Here is a 10,276-nt window from a genome sequence, read left to right as displayed (position 1 = left end):
AAAGATTAAAGAGTAATCTATTCTAATCTACTCCTAATCTAATCTAAGAGAATTTCCTACTAAGAGAGCTTGATGAGATCCTCCTCCTCCAAAACTCCTTTTGGATTATTACAAATGGGGTATTTATAGTGGAAATTAGGTGGATGCATTAGGGTTAACTAAGGGCTAAAGTAGTAATTACACTTTTTAGATAGAGCAGGGAGAAGCCGGTATTTCTTGAAGGAAGGGCTTCTTTCTTTGAAGCTTGAAGAAGACGAAAAATGTGCTGGGCTGGAATCCGGGCGGTTTGGTGTCGGGACGGGCGGATTGGCGCAGAGGAAAACGGGCGGATTTGGGTGATGATGCACGGATTCTGTACACTGGGGACGGCCGGATTCTAGAGAATCCGCACGGGTTGGACTGCAGTTCTCGTTTTCTCTTCTATTCTTCCCTTTCCTTCACTCCCATTTTATTCTTGTAAGCTTGGTCTTTAGTTCTTGCTTCCTCCTCATACTAGTCCATCGAATATCGTCAAATAGCTTCCGAATACGCACGAAAGACGGGAATTTCCGCCTTATTATCTTCTTTCCTACAAATCAAATATAATGCGATAGAAAAGCAAATAGGAAGGTTTTGACGGATAAAATGGCCATGAAATGCTATAATAGTATGCAAAATAGGCTCAATTAGAGGACTAAATGTGCGCAAATAATGGTCACATCAACCTTGGAGGGGTATTCCTCGGTGGGTAGTTCTTGTGGGGAATATTCTTGTGAGGATGGTTTTTGTGGAGGTGATTTTTGTGGGGGTAGTTATTTTGAGGGTGATTTTCGTGAGGTCTATGCCAGAATGGTCGCGGGAGCAATCCATCCTGGGGTGGGTAGTTTTGAATGCTTGGGGAATTCTCCCTTGAGCGCAGTGTTGGTGGATTGAAGATGAGTCGACGGTAGGCGTCGTCGAGTCGGGTGATTCTCTCAGAGAGGCTGGCTATGGCCTCTTCAACTTGTTGAAACATAGTGAGCGTGGTGGCAGCACTAAACACAAACACTCCGTCTGAAGGATCCTTTTCCAAAGCATTCACCTCGTCGTCAATTGGCAGGATGAGGTGAGAGGAGTCCAGGGTCGGCTCATCATCAGAGATAGCATGGATCCCTAAAGGATTCGTCTTGTTATTCGGCTTAATTGGTGGGGGTAATGGGAAATCTCCCTTCTCAATCATGTCTTGAATAAGGTGCTTGAGCTTGAAGCAAGTTTCGGTATCGTGCCCTTTCCCTCGATGATACTGACAGTAGGCGTTGAGGTTCCAGAATCGGGACTTCTTGGCATCGGTCGGATCTGGGGTGGGTCCGATCGGTTGTAACTTCCCTTGGTCCATGAGCCTTTTCAGGGCACTTGCATAAGTCGACCCTGTGTTGGTGAACACTCTCTGGGGCGTTCAGTTTTCTTAGCAGATGGTTCGACGAGGTTGACCTCATCAATCTTGTTCGTCTGACCGTAAAGGCGAGATCCGGTTGAGGTGGATCCCTGGTAACCTCTGCCAGTAGTCTTGGCTAAGACACCCTTTCGGAGGTCGTCCTCAATACCCGTCCCCAGAACCTGCAGATCTTGAAAAGTCTTGATAATCTGATACCTCAGTAGGTTGGCATAAACCGGGCGGAGATTGTTGACGAACTTTTCCACCAGAGTTGATTCACTTGGGTTACTGACCAATTAAGTACTCCCCCTCCTCCAACGGGTTAGGAACTCAGTGAACCCTTCCTTGTCGTTCTGGGTTAGCACTTCGAGAGTACGGGTATTGGCCTGGATCTCGACATTATCGGCATACTGTTTGGTAAACTCAACTGCGATCTTATCCCAAGTAGTAAGGTTTTTCGGATCAAGGGAGTAGTACCATTGGCGAGGAATCGGCTCCAAAGAGGATGGGAATATCCGGGTAAAAAGCTCCTGTTTGACCCCCTTAATGGCCATGTAGTCCTTGAAAGCACGGATATGGTTGAGTGGGTCCTCCACTCCCTTGAACTTAGGCACATCGGTTAGGGTGAAGTTGTCAGGTAACTGGTCCCCAACATGTTCGAACCTTCGATTGTTCTCAAGATGGATATTGTTACCCCTGGCTAGGAGCTGTTCTTCCAAGAGTTTCAGCCTCTTCTCAGTTTCAGTCAGAGGTGGGGTATTATGTTCCCCAGTCTCCTTGTTCTCCAGGGCGTCGATACGGGCCTCGACGCGATCCAGGGTGACCTTAAGAGCGGTAAGCAGGCTGGCTAGTTGATCAGTTGTGACATCTCTGTTGTTGTCGTTGTTATTGGACGAAGCTGAAAACGGGGACATGGCTTTGAGGCAGAAAAACGGCTCACATTACAACTCAATCCGATACGGTTCCAAGACTGAACGCAGACAATGCAAAGGACGAGACAAAGATCAAACTCAACAAGACGGGGTGACCGTGTGTGGTCCCTCGGTGCTGACTCGATTTATGACGTGACGGTGTTTGACCGAACTTTTGACACGAGTCCAACATGACGGCGTGACGCCGTTGGATGGGTCTCGTGGTGAGATGACTCATAAGTAAAGACCCATAAGTACGTTTGCTTTGACTCGATAGACACGAGGCGGAATTGGAATGGTGGACTGAAGTTTTCGAAAATAGAAATTTTTAAAAAGATTCATTTGTCGCTTAAATGGCCGGCTTCCAAAGATAGAAATCTCCGCAAGTCGATCAGTTGAAAGGGTTGTCTTAAGTTTATTTGCAAAAGACGGTTTGAGTTTGAATTGGCTCGGAAAACAGTGCATCATTTCCTAAGATGGTTTTTGAAATTCAAAATTGTATGTTTTGAAAATCGAGTTTGAAATGTTTCAAGAGGTCTCGGGGACGTTGTTACAACGTCCCCGAGATCTCGAAAGTGTCTCGAGAAAAGGGTGTGTGCTTTTCTCGGGTTTTGAAAGAGCCATTGTCGGCGCGAAATGGGTTAAAATCCGTGTCTAGACGCGGCGATTATGACCCGTGAAAAGGTGATTTAAAATGGTTATACATAACCAGGATTGAAAATCGTCATTACGACGGCCTAGAAAGGCGTGTTGAAATGGTTACAAAAACCGGGTTTGAAAATCGTCATTACGACAGCCTTGAAAGGCGTGTTGAAATGGTTATACAAAACCGGGTTTGAAAATCGTCACTACGACGGTCTAGAAAGGCGTGTTGAAATGGTTATATAAAACCGGGTTTGAAAATCGTCGTTACGACGGCCTAGAAAGGCGTGTTGAAATGGTTATACAAAACCGGGTTTGAAAATCGTCATTACGACGGCCTAGAAAGGCGTGCAACGGTCGGCGAAAGACCGAGGTTTGAAATGGCCATTATAACGGCGCGAAAAAGGTGATTTTGAAAATGACACGGAAGGACTTATGATCAAGTAGCTGATGTGACCATAATTAGAGCATATTTAGTCCCCGAATTAGCCTTGTTCCCATGCTTTTTAGTGCATATTTGGGTTATTTACTGTCTTTAGTTCTTTGTTTTGCATATTCTTTGAGGTTTTGTGTCCTTGGTAGGAAAGGAGTACAACCCTTGCATTTTCATGGCAAAACGAGACTAAATTGATTAAATTCAAATGACCAAGCATCAAGGAGAGACAAGATTAGAAGGACTTTGTACATACTATAGTAGATGGGCAATGATGAGAAAATATCCTTGCATCCCCGAGGAAATCCCCAAGGATTTTATGAAGAAAAGGGAAGAAAAGAAGAAGAAATAAGACTATCCAGCAATCCGTGCGGATTGTCCTAAAGACGCCCGTCCTCCACCTTCACAATTCGTGCGTCTTCACTCCAAGACGCCCGGGCAGCAACCCCAGAAAACTCCCGTCTTCTCCCCAAGACGCCCGGGCAGAGACCCACGAATCCAGCCGTTCCGTGCTAGAGACGCACGGATTCCCAGGCAGACAATTTCGTTTCTTCAAGCTTCAAGAAAGATGCCCATCGTTCCAAAAATACCGGCGTTTCCTTAAGTAGGGACTTAATCGTCATTTAAGCCCTTAGTTAACCCTAATTCCTACACCTAATCCCCACTATAAATACCTCATTAGTCTAATTAGAAGAGCATGTTCTTCTTAGCAATCTTTAGTGTAGTTAATATCAATCAAATCTCTCTTTAATCTTGTAATCAACAATTAATCAAGTTTTAATACGAGTTTTATTTCCTTAATCTCTCTTTTGTTCATCCTTTATTTTGGGTAATTGAAGATTATTTGGGTTATTATTGGGAGATTGACAACCTCTCAATCAAGCATCAAGTACTTCTTTTATTCTTTGCTTTATTATTGGAATCATTAGTAGGTATAATTCTCCTAATCCCTTTTTAATTATTGCTAATTACTTTCATTTATTCATCATGTTTCACCTTGTTGGTATGATTGACAACCTTGCTAGCATGTTCAACATGATAATGAGTGAGTAGTTCCTTAGCTAGGGTTAATGGGTAATTAGGGGAAACCAACATGCGGAATGATTCATGCTTAAATTAATACGCTTTCATGGTTTATTTGCTTGCTTGTTATGATCTCAACTCATGCACATGTTATGTTTGATGAAATGCGAGCCTATGAATCCTTGCATTTTTTACCCATCACCTATCTTTTCAATGAGACTTGTAAGACATAAACCAACTCGAGTCTCATTAGACCATGCATGTTGTTGAGTAGGGAAGACTAAGTCGACTTGTAGGTGTTGTACAATCTAATCGATTCGGCTCCGGGACCCAAACTTTCCTAGGATTGTAAGATATAACCCAACTCAATCCATCACAATAATAATTGCTTGCTTATAATTTGAGAACATGTTTGTATGATCAATTCCCATGAATCCCCTATGACCCCATGATACCCTAGTGTCTTTTATCAATTGTTTACAACCCTTTTAATTCATCTTGCTTGTTTACTTTCATTGCTATTTAGTTTAGTGACCTTCTACATCAACCCCAATCGTGACACCCCTAAGACACCGCTAGTTTCAATAGAAATCTCATCTCAATTTCCGTCCCTTGAGATCCGACCTTTACTTGCCTCTTCACTAATTTTAGAGTTGTTTGTGAAGCTATAAATTGTGTTTTGGTCTAGGTGCTCCTAACGACAAGTTACCGAAAAGATTTAGTCCGGCCAAAAATGGCGTCGTTGCCGGGGACGGTGTTAACTTGATTTAGATTTTCTTATATTGTTATTAGTTGTGTCTTTCTTTGCCTTGGGGAAGTAAAACTCCTCAAGGTTTGTACTAATAGTTTTCGAGTTGTTTGATATTTTGAATGTCTAGAAGGTCACAAGGTGACTTGTTATCTTTTGATCGTGAAATTGAAAGAACTTTGACAACCAATAGAAGACTTGCTAGGAGAAATTTGAGAGGTATTGGTGAGGTTGTAGATATTCAACCAACTATTGAGTTCATCAACCCTTTTGCAAGAGAAGGTGAGGATAACCCAACACAAAATACAACAAAAAATCAACCCACAAAGCCTAATTTTTCATCACATTCCGTACCCACTGATGAGAACCTACCCAATGGTACTCCCACACCACAACATCTAACCGGAAATTTTATTGCCAAATCCGCATTTATCCAATTAGTCGAAAGAAGCCAATTTGGGGGGATGCCTAGTGAAGACCCTCACTCTCATATGGAGACCTTTTGTGACTATTGTGATGCAATTTCTCAAACCAGTGTAACTCAAGACCAAATTCGATGGGTCTTATTTCCTTTTTCTCTAATTGGCACCGCGAAACAATGGTTGAAGGGTCTTGATAAGGCCACTTTCGGAATTGATTCTTGGAAGAAGTTGGCTCTATCTTTCTACAAAAAGTTCTATTCACCGGAAAAGACTAATATGCTAAGAGCTCAAATTACGGGTTTTAAGGAAAGGGATGAAGAATCTTTGTATGAAGTTTGGGAGCGGTTCAAAGGAATTTGTCGCTCATGTCCTCACCATGGACTTAGCGAGTGGTTCTTGGTACAACAATTTTGGAACGGTCTATATGAAGATTCAAGGAACATTCTCAACATGGAATCAAATGGAATGTTCACCGAAGTTGATGACAATCAAACTTGGAACAAAATTGAGGAAATGGCGGTCCATAACTCACAATATAGTAGACCTCGCAAGGCTACTAGAGGAGGAAAGCATGAAGTGGACTCCGTTACTCAATTGTGGAACTTTGGGACATGACCCAAGTGAATGTAGGGGAACAAATGAACAAGTGAATGCTTTCCAAGCATACAAGAGTGGTACCCCTTATTCCAACTATTACAATGAAAACACCAAATTCCATCCAAATCTCTCATACAAAAGCCAAAATGTTCAAAACCGTCAAACAACATACACCCCACCTCCCATGAGAAACCAAAATCAAAGACCCTTTTATAACCAAAACCAAGGTTACCAAAATCAATTTCCATACAATCAACAAAATGACCAAGGTTTTGATGTTCAAAAAGCGGTCCTTCAAATGCAAAAGAATCAACAGGAGTTTTTCACTCAAATGAAAAAGGATAGTCAAGCAAAGGAAACCACCATCAACAACATCCTAGCTCACACCAAAATGTTGGAAACCCAATTGACTCAACTAGCATCTTCAAGCTCACAAAGACAAAAGGGGCAATTACCACCTCAAATTAATCCCCCAAGACATGAAACGGTTAGTGCCATTCACTTGAGAAGTGGTACAAGGTATGAAGCACCAAAGAAGCAAGTTGAGGATGAAGTTGTGGAAGCTAGTGACAAGGAAGAAAATATGCAAAACTCCAAGGATCGAGAACCATCAAAAGAAGAAATTTCAAAGAAAAATGAAGACAAGGTCAAGGAGAAGGAGCCCATTGTGATTAGACTTCCTTTTCCAAGTCGTCAAGCCAAGCCCAAATTTGATGACCAACTTGGAAAATTTATGGAAATTGTGAATAATTTGGAAGTCTCAATTCCTTTCACGGAATTAATCAATCACGTTCCGGCCTATGCGAAATACATGAAAGACATCCTCACAAAGAAGAAGTCGATCCAGAAGCTTGAGACTATCACCTTCACTAAGGTGAGTAGTGCAATACTTCAAGGGAGTTCACCTCCAAAACTCAAGGATCCGGGAAGCTTCTCAATACCGTGTACCATTGGCGACACCACGATCAACAAAGCCTTATGTGATCTAGGGGCTAGTGTGAGTGTTATGTCGTACTCGGTGAGTAAAAGGTTGGGGATGGGAGAGCTTAAATGCACCAATATCACACTCCAAATGGCCCCGATAGATCGACGAAGACACCATTAGGGATATGGGAAGATGTTCCCGTACGAATTGGGAAATTTTTCATCCCGGTGGACTTTGTCAATGTTGAAATGGAAGAAGACTCCAACATTCCAATCATTCTAAGAAGACCTTTCTTACACACCGCGGGTGCGGTGATTGATGTAAAACATGGAGAGCTCACTCTAGAAGTGGGAGATGTGAGTATAACTTTCAATCTTGATAAGACCATGAGAGCTCCCCGTTTACATGAACCATGTTTTATGATTGATCATTATAGCAGGAAGGATGATAGGAAGAAGTCGGAACTCCAATGGAAGAAGAAAATTGAAGATGCTTCATTCAAAGAGCAAGTGAATTGTAACAAAGAGAGCTTGAAAAGCTCACCAAAGTCAAGCAATGAAGAAGATGGCCTCATTGGCCAAGAAAAGAAAATGGGAGAATTGTCTCTATCAACTCAAGAGATCTTTAGTGATCAAGTAGATGAAGTTTGTGGTCTTTGGGACGATGAGTTTGAAGGGATTTTCAATCCCTATATTGGTAATGTTATCGATCAAGACCGACAACAAGGGCAAAGATATATTGAATATCTTTATCATGACAATGAACAAGCTTTTGATTACTTATTCTAGGTGTTGAGCAACATCAACAACACCTTGGACATGCCCCCATGACATCTCACTAAGGATGAGAGTTTGGTAGAGTCCTCCCTAAACCACCATTTGTAAATATTTCTAACTCCCTAATTCGCATTTTAATTCTCGTATTGCATTTTTGTCATTTTTGGATTTTTATGCCTTGATCAAGATAATTATCATTTTTGAAAGAAGTGAGGGAGGGACTAATGATTTCAATTGATGTGTAGTGCTTTAGCTTAGTGTGGGGATAGCAATTGCCTAGGCTATCCATGCCTTAGTAGTGCCCCCACAATGAAGAACACGAGATTTTGAAGAATGAAAAATGACACGGGATATGCAAGTACACGGATGGAACTGAATCTGGGTAAAAGGGGCAGAATCCGAGCGTTTTCAAGAGAATCTGCCCGTCTTCAGGCAACCCGGGCGTATTTGTCACAAAACGCTCGTCCCTCTGAGCTGAATTTTTAAAATTTTGGGACTATTAGCAAATCCGGGCGTCCTGCAAAAGAATCCGCCCGTCCTCAGAAAGACGCCCGTCCTGCAAGAGAAGACGCCCGTCTTTTTGGTTGAGAAAAACAAGAAAAATCACTGGAAAGGAATCCGTCCGTCTTCACTGAAAGATGCCCATCCCGCAGCTGAACAATCCGAGCGTCTTTGCTCCAAGACGCCCGTCTTTAGGCGAGAATTCTGAAGCCTAAAACAGACAGAATCCGGGCGTCCCGAAGAAAAGCCGCCAGTCTTCCCTCTGCATTTCAAATTTTTCGGGTCTTTTATAAACCCCCTCCCACATTCATTTCTTCATTCCTTCAATCAAAACACTACCCATAAACCCCAAAACTCAAAACCCTCATCCTTTCCATCACCAAAACAAGATTTCCTCAACCACATTCATCAAAATCAAATCAAAACATCCTTTCAACAAAAATTAATCACTCCTCTTTCAACAAAAATCAAACCAAGCACCAAAATCTTCAACCTTTGAGTCGATTTTTGAATTTATAAAGGCAAAGCCTTTCATCTTAAAATCGATTTGGGTACACTTGGAAATTGAATATTTTCACTCTTTTCTAGGTTCAAACATCAATGGCAAGGACAAAAGGAGCAACAAAGGCACCAAAGGCAAAGGCACTATCAACAAGGCAAAAGAGCCTTCAAGCAAAGAAAGCCTCATTGGCTATGGTGGTAGCTAGTTCAAACTTGGAAGTGCAACAAAAACAACCTCCCTTGGAAGCAACAACATCTACTACTCCGGAAATTGCCCAACTTTCGAACTATCCGGAGGTAATTTTCATCTCTAACTCCCATAGAGAAACTTTTGCCAAGTATGCTAGAAAATCCTTTCTATCCACCAAGTTTATTTGTGAAGATGCGTTAGATAAGTTGGGTGTCCTTGAGCAAACTAGAGCCTTCTTTGAAGCCATGGGGTTGGGCAAATTGTTTACAACAAAAGAATTAACATACCCCTCCCTTACCTTAGAATTCTTGAGTTCTTTGAAAGTTACAAAGGTTGAGACTATGGAAAGCATCGAGTTCCGCCTAGCTAATGTGAGTAGGCGCATCCCCTTTGAGGAAATAAGTAAATCTTTGGGTCTTAGTGATTCACCTAGTTATTTCAAGAATGTTGGCAAGTATGACCCCGCTCCTCTTTGGGAGGCGATTTCCGGAAGGAAATTTGAAAACTATCATGCTAGTCGCGCTCTATAAGTCCACCATCCGGGCATTAGAGTGTGGCACAAGGTCATAGGGAATACCATCATTACAAGAAAAGACACCAAGCTCGATTTTGTTCTTCTTGAGTTGGCCTTAAACATTGGAAGGGAATTCACCAAGCCTTTCAACTCTCTAAGGCTTTTGGTGGATAGATGGCTAAATGTTGATTGTGGGAAGCAAGGCACTACCGTTATTGTGAATGGAGGTCTAGTCACTCTTTTGGCTAAATACTTTGATCCGAACTTCAACAAGGATAGCAAGTATGTGGCGAAAAAGGTTGGTCATCTCATTAATATTGATGCTATGATAAACAAATACAAGTGGGTCTCTCATAACCCTCTTGACACCAAGTATGGATGGCTCACTAGTGAGGCTAGATCTTTTACTTCGCCTTCAAATATTTGTCGTTTAAGTGTCCATCGGACCAACTATCTCCTTCGCCTCTCAAAAGAGGCCGAATACATTATCCGACAACAAAGGGATGAAATTGAAATGCCCTCCTCTTACATTGTCACACCACCCTATCCTTTCAAGTACCAAGAGTTCAAACCCGAAGGTGTTGAAGCAAGCAAAGATTATATGACTCTTCTTATGCAAGAGATGCACAAGCAAGCTTTTAAGGATCGGGAAGATGCTTACTTAGCCCAATATCCACCCCTCCTTCACTTAGCTAGGCAA

The 10,276-nt window shown here is 42.1% G+C and overlaps 1 non-coding gene across 1 annotated transcript; it reads right to left on the bottom strand.

The window, feature by feature from the left end:
* Positions 1-5,848: 5,848 nt before the first annotated feature.
* LOC141635084 (small nucleolar RNA R71) lies at positions 5,849-5,955 on the bottom strand. Its single transcript, XR_012539790.1, has one exon. It is a non-coding gene; the product is annotated as a small nucleolar RNA R71 (small nucleolar RNA).
* Positions 5,956-10,276: the final 4,321 nt, after the last annotated feature.

Source organism: Silene latifolia, chromosome Y (assembly GCF_048544455.1).
Source record: "Silene latifolia isolate original U9 population chromosome Y, ASM4854445v1, whole genome shotgun sequence".
Lineage (NCBI taxonomy): Eukaryota > Viridiplantae > Streptophyta > Magnoliopsida > Caryophyllales > Caryophyllaceae > Silene > Silene latifolia.
This window is presented reverse-complemented; position numbering and strand designations above follow the sequence as displayed.